We start from the raw sequence: 15,664 nt of genomic DNA on the forward strand, positions 1-15,664 counted from the left end.
GTTCTTCCTTTTTGCTCATTTTAAGTAGTAAATGCTAAATTCTGGAAGGACAGAGATTGTGTATCTGTACCATGATGGGTGTCCAGCAGAGAACTCTGCGTGTAAGTAGATACTCAATAGATATTTATTAAGGGAAGAAACGCAAATGAACATGGACTCCAATGATCAATCACTATTACTAAGCAGTAGCCAAGAAGAGCAGCAAGATTCTTTGTTGTTCTCTAGGACGCTTCTCCAATGCACTTAAAGTATTTTATAAACTTTCAGATAATAAATGTTTGCACTAGTATTATTGGATAACTGGAAAGGCTTATGTTGAGTGAGGATATGATTTGGCTACAAAACCTGGCTGAACTAAAGTCAATCTTTCTTATTCTCACCTTGAAGCTCTATTGCCTGGGAGGACCTGGGAGGTAAGAAGAAAAAAGAGTATCATAACTAGTCACTGAGGGGGACCCAAGAGAAGAAAATTGGACTCGTTCTGTGTCTGCAGAATTTCTCAGGGGGCAAATGCAAAGCCACAGGCCAGGGACTCTGGTGCTCTACGGCCTGCTGCATTTTCCTAAGGGACCCTAGAAAGGAAGAAGGACTGGGAAATGGCAGTGAAATAAACAAATGAAAATAAGAAGCCACTTTGGAGGGGCATATGCTAGGCTAGGCTCCGTGGCGTTCATCTCCTTCCGGACAGAGCCCTAGAGCACCAGTGAGTGGATCTAGACAAGAGCACTTATCTTAAATATTTGCCAACAACTTCATACTCGTGGGGAGCTGAGAGGAAATATTTTAGGGAGGAGACCATTACATCATGCTCGCTTTTGCTGTCCTAGCTCTGAGTGCTTCGCCCTTTATTGTTACCCAGCATTCTGCAAACACCCACGATTAGCTTTTTCCTTCAAGCCAGTGAGATGGAATAAATGGATTCCTTTATGTTCAAATAGGACTCTGATCCTTAAACGACCTCATTAAAGAACCAGTGTTTTTGAGAGCCATTGTGTTTAATGGGTCATCATGTAAAGGCAGACTTTCCCAAAACCCTCCTGGAGAAAGCCATCTGCACCTTGCATGAGCAAGATGTCATCAGTACAGACTCGGGGGAAGTGACTATGAATGAGGTCTGTGACAGAGACAACTGGAGGACTTTCCACCTCCAAGAGAGGGCAGGTCTTTGCATGATGGCTTATAGATGACTTGGAACTTTTATTTTGTCTATGTATTGAAAGTAGTAAGAGTGTAAATGATAATGATGATAATAAGAGAAAGCACCATACATAGCACTCCACTTTTTCCAAAGCCCTGAAGGTTACAGCATTGCCTTCTTTCTTTAACCCCAGGAGGAATCAGTCTCCTCTTTTGTGTCCTTATAGAACTTGTCTCTAACTGGGATAAAGGAAAGAGCACTATGTTTAAATCAAAAGTCCTGAGTTTGATTCCTGATCTATTACAAGCTGTGGGACTTTGAGCAAAATATTTATTTTCTAAGCCTTAATTTAGTCATCTGTAAAATAAAGATAATCATACAATTTATCTCAAAGAATCATTATGAGATCTCAAGTGAGAAGTTAGGCTTTTAACAAAGACTTTTTAAAAAACTTTTATTTATTTATTTTGAGAGAGAAAGAGATAGAGAATGAGCAGGGAAGGGCAGAGAGAGAAGGAGACAGAGGATCTCAAGCAGGCTTTGCACTGCCAGTGCGGATGGAGCCCGACTCGGAGCTCAAACTCATGAACCATGAGATCATGACCTGAGCCGAAATCAGATGCATAACTGACTGAGCCACCTAGGTGCCCCTCAACAAATACCTGATGAGAGAATTAATTATACTGTGTCATAATTAATCGGTCACATGCCCCAACTGGAATGTAACCTTCTTGCCGTGATGGAACAGGTCTTACTCATCTTTGTATCGCTGACACCTAGCAAGTGCCCAGCCCATTACAGGTGCTGAATAAATGCTATTGAATAAATGAATGAATGAACCACGTAACTCATGTCTCTGCTAAAGCAACTAGGCAGCCCAGTGTTGTCAAGTGCTCTGCTGAACTGGAGAGAGCTGGACTACCAGGTGTTGGAGTAGCCGATTAAGACGACAAGCCAACAAGCAATAACAGTCAAGCCTTTGATTGCTGCCTAGCATGAGCAGCAAGAAGCTAGGTTGGGAAATGTGCTGGTTCCTCCTGTTCATTTTCCCCATGGAATAGAACCAAGTAAGGGTCTGATGTATCAGCGCAGATGGGGAAATTGTCTCCCTACTGAGGGAGCCCTGAGCAAAAGACTCCTGGACCCAGGCTTATGGACCCAGGGCTGGGCTGAGGGTAGGGGAACAAAGAGAGGAGGACTGGAGTGGAAAAGTACTGAATACCAAGTCAGCATAGAGAAAAAATGTCTTCGAGTTTTCTCCTCCCTTTCCCTATAAGGAGGTCTTGGCAGAGTCTCCTGAGGAAGGACTCTGCCAAAGCCTCCCTGATAAAGAGGCCTTCAGATGGATGTGCCTGGGCTAGGAATGCGGATGTATGTAAGAGCAAGGCTGGCAGGGGACCCGAGGCCCTGACTGCAACTCCTTTCTGTGTGTGGGAGGGCAGGTTCCCCCCTTGAGGACTGGCAGGTGGAACCTTAGTAATCGCAGGTGGTCAGGCCTGAAAATCACATGTAGCTCTTTGGCCTTATCCCATATGTTACACCTAACAGGTAAAGTAGCTGGAGACACAGAGACTTCAAATGACTTGTTGGGATGCCTGGGTGGCTCCCTTGCTTAAGCCTCTAACTCTTGATTTTGGCCCAGGTCATGATCTTAGAGTTTGTGAGTTCGACCCTCAAATCCGGCTCTGTGCTGATGTCTCAGAGCCTGCTTGGGATTCTCTCTCCCTCTCTGCCCCTCTCCCACTCGTGCTCCCTCTCTCTCTTTCTCTCTCAAAATAAATAGATAGACTTAAAAGAATTGTTTAAAAAAATGACTTGTCTAAGTTCACTTGGATTGGTTTGGTAGATGCAGAGCTGGGATCAGAACCGAGGTCTTCTGATTCTATCCTGAGTATTTCGCACCACACGAGAAGTGGCCAAGTGAACACACGGAGCCCCTGATATTATGGGAAGTTGCTCTTCTGCTTTGGCAAGTCATCAGACCTGGCCAGAACGAGTTGTCAACTTCCAAGGCAGAATTCTGACCCCATGATCTTTGCCCCTTGGTGTTACACCTGTGACTGTACTATATCACATTGCAGATGGGACTTTGCAGATATAATTAAGGTTATTAATCAGCTGACCATAACAGAAGGAGATAATCCTGGGTTATCTGGTGAGCCTAATGTAATCCCATGAACTTTTAGTACAAGAGGAAAGCAGAAGTCAGAGAAATGCAGCAGAAGGGGAAGTCAGAGAAATCTGAAGCATGAGAAGGACTGGATGCCCTGGTGAAGGTGGACAGAGTCGTGGGCCAATGAAGCAGGTGATGTCTGGAAGCTGGAAATCCCTGCAGCTGACAGCTAGTGAAGACTCCAAGATTTCAGTCCTGTGACTGCATGAGAAGGAACTAAATTCTTCCAATAACATGAATGAGCCTGGAAGTAAATTCTTCCCTAGAGCCTCCAGGAGAGCCCAGGCAGGTTAACCCCTTGTTGCAGCCTTGCGAGACACTAAGCAAAGTATATGTTTAAGTCCACCTGAACATGCGACCTACAGAAACTGTGAGATAATACACGAACATAGTTTGAAGCCAGTAAGTTTGTGGTGACTTGTTACAGCAGCAACAGGAAACTAACACAAGGGGCACCCAGGTGGCTCAGTCGGTTGAGCATCTCACGGTTCATGAGTTTGAGCCCTGGGTCCAGCTCTCTGCTGTCAGCACAGAACCCACTCCTGATCTCTGTCCCCACCTCTCTCTGCCCCTCCCCTACTCACACATGTGCACTTTCTCTCTCTCTCTGTCAAAATAAAACAAACTTAAAACACACACACACACACACACACACACACACACAAGTCCCATCTTGCCCACTCTTTCTCATCATCTCATTGCTGCTACTCCAGACCTGGCAACCACTCCCTGAGTCAACAGGCCCGTTTTGGTACTCTGGAAAATGCTGTTGCTAGGCCCAGACCAGACATTCCTGAGTGCAGCCCAAAGTTCATTTTAAGCTTGTGGGTTAGGAAGGCATTGGGACTATTTCTCTGATGCTCAGTGATGGTATCTTTATCTCTTCTGTCTCTCTGTGACAAACTCAGTGGAAATCTTTCAGGTCAAGGAACTAAGGCTGCCAGCTAAAACACAGGATACCCTGTTAAATTTGAATTTCAGTTTAGAAAAACCCACAAATAACTTTGCAGTATGTCCCAAATATTGCACAGGACATACTCATATACTAAAAAATATAAAATATAAAGTATACATATATAACAAAGTATTTTTTAATGTTTATTTATTTGAGAGAGAGAGAGACAGAGCTCGAGAGGGGAAGGGCCAGAGAGAGAGGGAGACACAGATGCCGAAGCAGTCTCCAGGCTCTGAGCTGTCAGCGCAGAGCCAGATGCGGGGCTCGAACTCACCAACGGCGAGACCATGACCTGAGCTGAAGTCGGAGGCTTAACTGACTGAGCCACCCAGGCACCCCTAAAGTATACATAAATAGATAGATGATGGATATAGATGATATAGATAGATATAGATATAGACATAGATATAGATATAGATATAGATATAGATATAGATATAGATATAGATATAGAGATATAGATGATATAGATATAGGCTTTAAAGTCTGGCAGCCCCACCAGGAACAGACATTAAAAATTAGAGTTTTCGGGGCGCCTGGGTGTCTCAGTCAGTTATGCGTCCGACTTCGGCTCAGATCATGATCTCACAGTTCGGGTTTGAGCCCTATGTTGGGCTCTGTGCTGACTGCTCGGAGCCTGGAACCTGCTTTGGATTCTGTCTTCCTCTCTCTCTGCTCCTCCCCTGCTCACGCTCTGTCTCTCTCTCTCTCAAAAATAAATAAACATTTTAAAAAATTAGAGTTCTTGAGAGTAAGCAGAACTGACCAGGACAGCAGTAAGTCATGACCTAAATTTGGCCTGGCTTCCCTCTTCTAGGATGAGTGCCCTTTTGTTCCTGCCACCACCAAATCTGATATGAGGAAAGGATTTTATGTCAGATGCTTACACGTCAGTGGGAATTTTTGTCAGCAGGAGGTGTGTGCGTCTTCAAACCTATATTCTAAAGTGGAATGAAAGACCTTGCCTCCTGTTAGAAGTAAGTTTGGGTTTCACTGAGCAGGTGGGGTGATAAACCTCAATCTGAGTTCCTTCCCAAGGCAGGAGGACAGGGGTAAGATGTGGGCTTAGATTCAGCCATATCTGTCTCTAGATCCTGTTTTTGCTGTCCTCTGCTTTGTGATTTGGAGTAAATTATTATTTGTCTGCATATTTGTCCTCACCTGTAGTACATTTACCTTCAGGTTGATTATGAGGATTGAATTAGTCTATACACATGAAGTATCTAGCACATAGTAGATGCTCAGTAAATATTATTTATCTTTTTCTGAGCTCTGACCTAGTAGCCATAAGTTTATTCTATATATAGGCAAGGATGACCATTTCGTCTAAAGCCACCTATAGGCATCTAAATATTAGCATGTAGTGTTAGAGAAGGAAAAATTAACTAATAATATATCCATACAAACCATTTATTGGACACTTACTATAATAATGGTTGAATACACTTATAAAGGACATATCATATAATGATAGTTCTGGATGATTTATACATATTAATTCACTGAACACCCACAACAACCTTATGAGGAGACATTTATTATCACTTCCTCCCCATTTTGGATGAGGAAATGGAGGCTCTGAAAGATCAAATAACTTGCTCTAGTTCACCTGGTTAATAAATGGTAGTAACAGATTTTTTGACGCAGGTAATTGAGTCCAGAGTCCCCGCCATTAAATATCTCACTCTACTGCTTTCTGTGTGCCTGGTCACTAATCTGTGTCCTTACCTCATTTAATCTTCCCAGCAAACCCTGAAGTAGGGATTTCTATAATCTTTCCCATTTTACAGCTTGGCCAGCAGTTCACTGGTAGTGGAGCCCATCTCGGAGAACAATCAGATGGTATTTAAGTATGCAAAACATTTGAATCTTAATGTTTTTATGTTTGGCTTCATTAAATTGTGAATGTTTCATCCCAGAGAGGGAGGACCTCCCAGGATTGACACAATTTGGCACAAGAATGTTCCCCTGCTCAAAATGATCCCCTGGGGTCTCAGAAAAGTTCCACCCAACCCCTCGGGAGGAACCTGCTTTCTGGTTTTTCATTGAAGCCCTCTTCTCAGCATGCAGAGTGATCACCCCTGAAATAGAATCCCAGTGGGGAGGCTTTGTCCAACACCTCTGATGCAGCACTCTCTGTGTTTTTGGTTTTTTTTTTTGGTGACAAGTGAATCAAGTTTCCATTAAAAACACTGATGCCAAAAGGGAGGGAGAAAAAAGCTCCAGCACCACTTTGGAGGGTGATTCTTTGTCTTCATTCTGGAGCCCAGAATGGAAACTTGGCAGCTCCACCTGAAAGATGAGAGCACATCAGGCAGCTGCATAGCTAGGAGATAAAAACCACAAAACGGGGAGCAACTCGTTTAATCGGAACTATGGATGGGTGGGTGGTTGCGGTGGGGGAAGGCAAGAGGCAAGAACCTTGCCTGAATGCAGGCCTCAGTCTTTCAGGGTGGGAATTGTATTGCCTAATCGTGACGTCATTCTAGCCATTCCCACGCCGTTGGCCTACTTTTGAAATTACTTAGCGATGGGTGCTGAAGCCAAATTTGAAATAAATTACTCTATGACTCAGACTGTTAGTCTCTGTTTTGATAACCCACATCAAGCCACTGGAACTTTAGCTTATATTTTGCATGAAAATATAATATATTGCGATGGGCTCCTTAATTAACCTCCCACCTCAAGAAAATGCCAATTTTATCCAGGCAAAAAAGCAGATTCACTTGCACTTGGGAAAAAAAGCTAGAATTCCTCTTCATCAGGAGGCTTTGGAGAAGTTAAGAATGCTGTCTCTACCAGGGCACCTGGGTGGCTTAGCTGGTTAAGCATCCACCTCTTGATATCGGCTCAGGTCATGACCTCAGTGAGATTGAGCTCCACATCAGGTTCTGTGCTGAGGGGGCAGAGCCTACTTGGGATTCTCTCTTTCCCTCTCTCTCTCTCTCTGCCCCTCCCTTGCTTGCCTGTGCATGCACACACTCTCTCAAAATAAATAAATAAATAAACATTAAAAAAAAAAAAAGAATGCAGTCTCTAGAGTCAGAGCCATGTTTGAACAGTGGCTTTGTGCCCTAGTGTCCTCTTCTGTAGGTGGCTACTAATAACCCACTTCATGGGGGTGTTGCCTCAAAAGCTCTAGCATGGTGCTCTGTAGGCACTCAACAAATGCAGACAAATTGTTATTTATGTTCGTATTTGTAAATACATAGTTCAGAGCAAAGAAACAAAAATGAAGAGAAAGTCACTGACCCTGCTGGTTACTATATCATATAGATATGGTGCTTTATAGCTCCCTGTTCATAATGAAGCCCCTCACACCTGGCAGGTTCAAGGAAGTGAGTAGAGCTCTTCTACCAAGACATTTAACGGGAGATATGCGGGCTGGGAACACACACCCAGTGTCCTCACAGAGGATGATGGGATCTCAGTCCAGGAGCATTTGCCTTCTGTTATACAAATAAGTGTGTGACGCAAGTATTAAACTTGAGCTAACACCAGAGAGCCTTCAAGTGTTTCCTTCAATGACAAAGGGCTTGCATGATACCACCCCACCCCATTCAGTTTCTTCCTTTCGTTATTGTTTCTCTGCCTGTATTTCTCTCATTTCTGAGCTGTTTTTCTCATTCAGCTTTGGGTTATCTGAACGTTGGTCCATGAAGCGAAAACTGTTTCCTACGGTTTTCACCTTGTTTTTCCTCTAACTACAAATTTAGTCATTCGTGTTTATCATCTGCCCTCAAATTGCTAAGGTTTCTGAATGCAAAAGGTGATTTGAATTTTCACAAAAGGTTTTCAAAACTTCAGGAAGGTCTTTTGACTCTTATCTCAAACACAGCCCTGAAAGCTCTTTGAGTTCACCTGCTGGGTGTGGAGTAGCTTTGGCCAAGAGCTATGATTTGCCAGCCATGATGTTTACAGTCCTAACTCTTTTAGGTAAAGTTTTATGTTTCCTTCAATGGGGAAATGTCTTCTGCAGCTATAGCACAATATCAAAAACGGGAAATTTACATTGGTACAAAGTGTGTGTGTATGTGTAATCCTATGTCATTTTACCACATGTATAGATTCATGTAACCATCACTGCAATCAAGATTTAGAACTGTTCCACCATTTCAAAAATCTCTCTTGTGCCACCTCTGTGTAATATATAATTTACCATAGTCTACTGGTACTGGCGTCAAGATTTTACCCCTTTGAGTAAACTATACAAACCATATCTCCATTTACATTCTTTATATATATATATATATAGAGAGAGAGAGAGAGAGAGAGAGAGAGAACCACATCAGAGAGTGTTACTTTTCTTTTAACTGTGAAACATAATTTAGAAAATTGCAGGGAAGGAAATTTACCCATATTTTACTCTTTCTATTTTTTCCCCTCATACTCCAAGATTTTTTCTTTTACTGCTTCCTTTCTGTTTAGAGAACATTCTTTAGCCACCCTTTTAGAGCAGGTCTGCTAGTTGAAAATTCATACTTTTCTTTCATCTGAGGATGTCTTGATTCTCTTTCATTCCTGAAGGATAGTTTCATTGGATATAGAATTCTGGCTTGACAGCCCCTTTCTTTCAGCACTTGAAAAATGCTGTGCCAGTGTCTTCTGGGCGCCATGGTTGCCGATGAGAAATCTGCTGTTGTTGAAATTGTTTTTCTCTTAGACTTGAGAGGGAAAGATGGTGGTAGAGTCAGAGGACCCGAGGCTCATCTCATTCCATGAATACAACTAGATTACTATCAAATCATCCTAAATACTCCAGAAATCGACCTGAAGTCTGACAGAACAAACCCCACAACTAAAGGGAGAGAAGAAGTCACATTGAAGAAGGTAGGAAGTGAAGAGACATGGTTTGGGAGAGAAATGGACAATGGCAGCTGTGGTGGGGAGGGAGCCTTAGTCACAGAGAAGGGACAGAGTAGTCAGAGTAGGCACATGGGGGAACCCATACCAGGAAGAGGAATCCCCATAGCAATTGGTTTGAAAGCAAGAGGGGCTGAATTTCATGAGTTCTTGCAACCAGTGGGGTTCTGAAGGTCAGCTTCCTTGGCTCTGGGAGAGCTTGGAGGACACTGGGGTTGCTTTAGGACAGAAGGCAGGCCAACAACCCATGGACATATAGCATGGAAATAGCAATCTGAAGAGCATCTGGGGCACACAGTGGGGAGATTATTTGTTCATCTCAGATGGCATCCCAGAGAGATAGCACTCATGGACAGACCCCTCTGGGAACAAAGGAACTAGCCAGTGCCATTTCCCTCTCCTGTCCCTGAGCATAAGCACAAGACCACCTGTGGGAAACAGCACAACACCAGACACTCAATACCTAATTAGCTTACACCAAGCCCTGCCTTCCCTCCCCTGCATTCCTGTGGAACGACCCCTCCAGGTCACAGTTACCTCAGTCCCAGCGCGGTGGTGGACACCCCCCCTCCCTCTCCCCCCCCCCCCCCCCCCCCCCGCCAAAAGACTGGTCCAAACCCTTAAACCCTTTCCAGCACCACATCTCCTGACCTGGGAGTTTTATGAGCCCTCATCTTTGGTGGCAGCAGTGACAGGTCTTATTTCACAAGCAGATTTAAAATGTATCACATTCAGGCCAGGGACTGAACACTGCCCACAACAGGCAAAGAGAGCCTCTGCAGATGACTGGCCTGAAGGATAAAATGGCCAGGACACAACAGCAGAGTGCACACAGCACACTGGGGACACTCCCGGAAGTGCCAGGCCCTGGAGAACAGGGGACACTATACAAGCGAGGGCACTACAGGACCTCTTCTTCATAAAGTCATTACCCTCAAGAACAGGAGACATAGCTGACTTTTCTAACACAGAGATATAGGCACAGAGACTTAGAAAAAATGAGAAGACAGAGGAGTTTGACCCAAATTAAAGAACAGGACAAAGCCATGGCCAGAGATCTAGGTGAAATGGATTTATGTAACAGGCCTGATGGAGAGTTTGAAGCAGTGATTATAAGGATGCTCACTGGACTTGAGAAGAGAGTAGAAGACGGGAGTGAGACTCTTAACACAGAGATAAGGAATAACATAGCAGAGATAAAGGGCTCTAAATGAAATGAGAAACATGTTTGATAACAACAGGAGGGAAGAAGAAACGGAGGAATGAATTAATGGCCTACAAGACAGAGTAATGGACAGTAATAAAGCTGAACAAAAGACAGAAAAAAGAATTATCTAAAACAAGAATAGACTTAAGGAACTCAGTGACTCCATCAAACATAATCACATTGTTTTTCTCCTATAGGTAAGGTGTTATCTCTCTTTCCTTGCTTTCAATTTTTTCCCCCTTGTCTTTAGTTTACATAAGTTTGACTGATATGTCTTGGTGTGGATTTCTTTGGGGTTTTTCTGTTTGGGATCCCTCAGATTTTTGAATCTGTAGGTTTATGTCTTTTGCCAAATTTCAGGAAATTTTAGTAATTATTTTTTCAATACTTTTTCAGCCTCATACTTTTTCTCTTCTCTTGGGACTTTGATGACACAAATATTTTGGTATCTTCCCCCAGGTCTCTGAGGCTGTGTTCATTCTGTTTTTAATCCATTTTGTCCCTGTTGTTCAGAGTGGGTAATTTCCATTGTTCTACCTTCCAGTTCCTGGATTCTTTCCTTTGTCACTCTATTCTACTGATAAACCATCCAAAGAGTTTTTCATTTTCATTATTCTATTTTCAGTTCTAAAATTTCCATTTTGTTCTTCTTTATAGCTTCTGTTTCTTTGCTCAGACTTTCTATTCTTTCATTTGTTTAGAGTGAGTGTGCAACTGCTTATTGAAGCATTTTTATGATGGCTGTTTTAAAATCCTTGCCAGATAATTCTAATGTCTGTGTTATTCTGGTGTTGGCATATGTTGCCTGTCTTTTCTCATTCAACTTGAGATTTTCCTGGTTCTTGACACAAGAGTGATTTTCACTCGAAACCTGTACATTTTGAGTATTATGTTGGGGAACTCTGGATCTTATTTAAATCTTTTGTTTCAGCAGACCACTCTGACACTGCTCTGACAACAAAGGGTGGGCTCACCCTCATTGCCATGTAAGGATTGAAGTTTGGGTTTCTTATTGTGCCTCCCTTGACACCTGGGAGACAGGGACTCCTTGTTACTGCAAAGAGTGAGATGTAGGCCCCCCTCTAGGCCACCAATGAGACCACCCTGATGGGAGGCACAGGGATGGCTTTTTTTGCTCCACTTATATCTCTTGATGAGACCATGGAGGGTGGTCTTGTTACCTCTGGACAGTGGGGAAAATCTTAATTCTCCAATAGGTTTCCTCGGCCACTCCCAGTAGATGCTTCATTACTATCGACCTGAGAAGGGTGGCAGCCTAGGCTCCCTACTCTCTTTGCTGGTGGGAGTGAAGGTAGAGCCATCCATAGCTTTCTCTGTGGTGTTTGCCTGAAAGAGAGTGGCCATCTGAAAGTTATCTGTTTTTCTAGGCTATCCCTTTCCTGGTCCTTTGGGGAGAAAAACAGGCTTTTCTTGAATTTGGGTGTTTTTTTCTTTCTGTTCTTATTGGTGTTTCCATGTTGCCAGTTTTTCCAGCACCAAGCCTGGGATAATGAGGCAAAAAAGAAAACCCAGGGAACTCATTCCTTGTCATTCTTCATGTCCAGAGGTCCCTGACTGCCTTCTTATCTTTACCTTTCAGAGTCTTTACATGTTTCACATGTAATGTCTGGGGTGTTAGCTGTACTCGGTGAGAAGAATAGGGAAAAGTATGTCCACCCCATCTTTCTGGAAGAGTCCTGCATTTGTTTTCAAAACTATATTAATCCTTTTGGGAACATGAAAGGCTATACGTAGATAAACTGTAGATGTCCTTCAAGTCCCAGCTCAAATGATATCTTCTTTGTGGAGACTTCCCTTCACATTCCTCACACATCTTTGTGATCATTGAACTCTATTCCTGCGTCCATCATAGCAGTGGTATTGTGCTGTTTGTGCCTGTCTCTGTGTGCCTTCACAGAAAACAGGCTGAACTCAGATTTGCTATGTATTTTTAAATGAGTGGATCCAAAGATAGGATTTTTAAATACAAATTAACAATCTAGAATTCAAGTTGCAAGCTGTGCACTTTTAGGGGTTAAGATTTTTACAGAAACTTTTTCAGATACTTACGCCACATTTTATTGCCTTGACTGTTAGCCATTTTCAATCATGCAATTCAAACTTATCCTTGAATCTGACCAAACAGGTTACACCTTGTCTTATCTAAACATTAATATAATGTACACCAGTTGGGGAAAAAAATCTTTCCTAATGTTCAAACAAATCCCCAATGCTCAATAGACTTGACGCTCCAGGTGCTTTTTTCATGTTTATATCTCCAGCTTCTAGCACGGTAGAGAATGCATGGAAGGTGAAGGAATTCTAACTGGTAGTTTTAATTTTCTCTGAGAAGGCAAGATCAGTTACTGAGAGAGGTCATATGGAGTAAGCATCTTGAAAGAGAGGTGATGGTTTGGAACCCCTAATTTAAAAAATAGACTAATGTGTGTAGGGTTGGGGAAATGTAGGAGAAAGGGGCCTGGGGCCATTTATAGATTTTTGACTTGAATGACCAGAGGGTAAGTCATTATCCAAAATAGTGAATATACGAGGGAAGCTCTTAGGGAAATGTGAGTTCTGCTAGGGACATGTTGATTTTGAGGAATGTGTAGGACCTTCAGGTGAAACTATCTGGTGGGCAGTTGCTTACACTATGCTGGTGCCATCACCTGGAGGCACATGGTTGGAACGGTTAGCTGTGTGTGCCTTTGAAATTACCCAGAAGAATGTGTTGAATGAGAATATATGACCAAAGATGGAACTCTAGGAAATGCTAACATTTAAGGGTAGGTGTCTGAAAAGAGACCTAAAGAGAGACTGAGAAGCAGTGGCCAGAAAAAAGGGATCGAAACCAAGAGTGCTGCAGAATCCAAAGAGGCTAGAATTTCAAGGAGATAATAGATAATGATATTAAATGATGCACAGAAGTGAAAGAAGATGTAGACAGCAAAGGGAATGACTGAATTTGCAACTGGAATGTCAGGGAGATGGTTGAGTCAGAAGACAGAGTGTAGTGGATTGAGAAGAGAATGGCAGAGGAGGAAATGGACACATGAGAGAAAGCTACTCACTGGAAAAGCTTATCTCTGAAAGAAGACAAGTGATTAAGGGATATAGAGGAACAAAGGAGGAATATGAAAATAAATTCACCCCTCATTAGTAACCCTTATATTCTTAGTATAGAAAATTTAAAACATGCATTTGGGACATTAAAATATGAACTGCTTTATATAATCCCTTCTCTCCTACATTATCACTATTAACATTTTGGTATATATGATATGGTCTTTTTAAAACCAGGAACATACTTCTTAAAATGGTAATATTTAATGTAGGCTACTTTTTGTGTTTCCATATATCATGAATATATACTGTCCTAACTACTTTTTCTACAATGCCGTCTTGAATGGCAATGGAGAGTGTTCCATTATACGTCTATATAATTTTTATTTTAAAAATATCTCCTATTATTGGACATTATGGTTTTATAATTTTTCAATATTATAAATAGCACTCACGTGGTTCTCTTTATTACTATGTCTCTGAGCCCAAGCATGATAAATTCTAGAAGTAAAATTACAGAATCAAAATTTATTCAGGGGCACCTGGGTGGGTCAGTCGATTGAGTGTCTGACTTCAGCTCAGGTTATGATCTCAAGGTTCGTGGGTTCCAGCCCTAGTCAGGCTCTGTGCTGACAGTGCGGATCCTGCTTTGGATTCTCTATTTCCCTCTTTCTCTGCCCCTCCCTGCTCACACACACTTTCCCTCTCTCTCTTTCTCTCTCTCTCTCTCAAAAATAAATAAATATTAAAAAATGTTTAAACTTCAAAATTTATGCAAAAGGCTAAGTCTTTTGAAATGTATTGCAAAATGCTTGTTGAATGTATTATTGTTGTTATTTTTATTTTAATCAACGTACACGGCCATCAGCAGTTCATGAGAGAATGTATTCCTGCTAAGAACAGAGGGATGTGAACATTTTTTTTATGTTCACATCCCTCTGTTCTTAGCAGGAATACATGGAAGAAGCCAGTCTAGAGGGAAAAGTTGAAACTATAGACAAAGGTTGGTGATGTCCTTGAGGGGATGGGAGGATATGGGATCCAGAACATAATGAATGTAGAAAGTGGGGAGGGGACACTTTTACAGAGATGAGAAGGAAGGAGAAAATATGGGTTCAGAGGAGTAGTACCTGCAGGTACAGGGAGGCAGGACATTGAGAGAGATGTCCCTTGACACTCTCAAGTTGTCTCTGTGAAGTAGAAGACAGACTCTCTTGAGAGATAAGAAGGCAGGGATGGATATGATTCTGAGAACATTTTGAATATCCAGTGAGCAGTGCATGTGAGGAGTGTATGGCCAACATACATAAAAGGATTGTCAGAATGTTCTAAGGGCACATCCAAGGTTAGAAATCACAAATGTATAGTGGTGCCGATCTATCGAGTGAGAACTTCAACCTGAAACTGCCCCATGGCTGAGTTCTTCCTGCCATTTAGATCTGTGTCAAATATCACATTCTTAGAAAGACCTTCTCTAATCAAATTATCTAAGAAAGCAAACTTTCTGTGCCTCCAATCACTCTATTCCATTATCAAAGTTCTTATCACTGTCTGAAAGTTTCTTGTTCATTTATTTACTGTTACTCATTTATTTTATTTGTCCCCCAGTAGAGCGTAAGCCCCATGAGCAGACACTTGTTTATGGTATTTATCACTATACTCTCAATACACAAGGCAATGCCTGTTACATTTATGGACTCTCTAAAAATATTGCTGTCTGACTACATAAATGGGTTAACACATAAGAACATAAAAGCATTTGTTTGTGAGGGAATAGGGTTTCCTGAAGAAACAAGGTGAAGGCAAGGGTCATTGGAGAGGAAATACAGAGCAGAATGGGGACGAGACTATGTGGGAAGAGAGAGGAAGTGGGAGATGACATCTAAGGTGGTGGCCAGGGACAGGATGGTGCAAGATTGGCCTCGAGGATTGGGAGCAGTAGAGATTCGGGCCCAGTGAGGGAAGCCTGGACACCCTGGGAAGAGCTGCTTGGTGCTCAGATGAGGATTGCCTGAGAAGGGGATGTCCATACTGAGACAGGTGATTGGTGTGATAGGTCCCTGCGATTCATCTTTAAATTGCCACACAAGGTCTTTCTCTTCTTGCATATTCCTGGGCAGAAATATGTACCCTACGTGAAGGGGTGAAGCTGCCCTTAGAGTTCCCCTCGAGGCCACCAAAAAGAGTCCATTAGAGAGCTAGTGATAAATGCAACACATGGTTTTGAGCTGGCTGAGCTGCTTCTGTGTGAATCCATTTATGTGC

Source organism: Panthera tigris, chromosome B4 (assembly GCF_018350195.1).
Source record: "Panthera tigris isolate Pti1 chromosome B4, P.tigris_Pti1_mat1.1, whole genome shotgun sequence".
Lineage (NCBI taxonomy): Eukaryota > Metazoa > Chordata > Mammalia > Carnivora > Felidae > Panthera > Panthera tigris.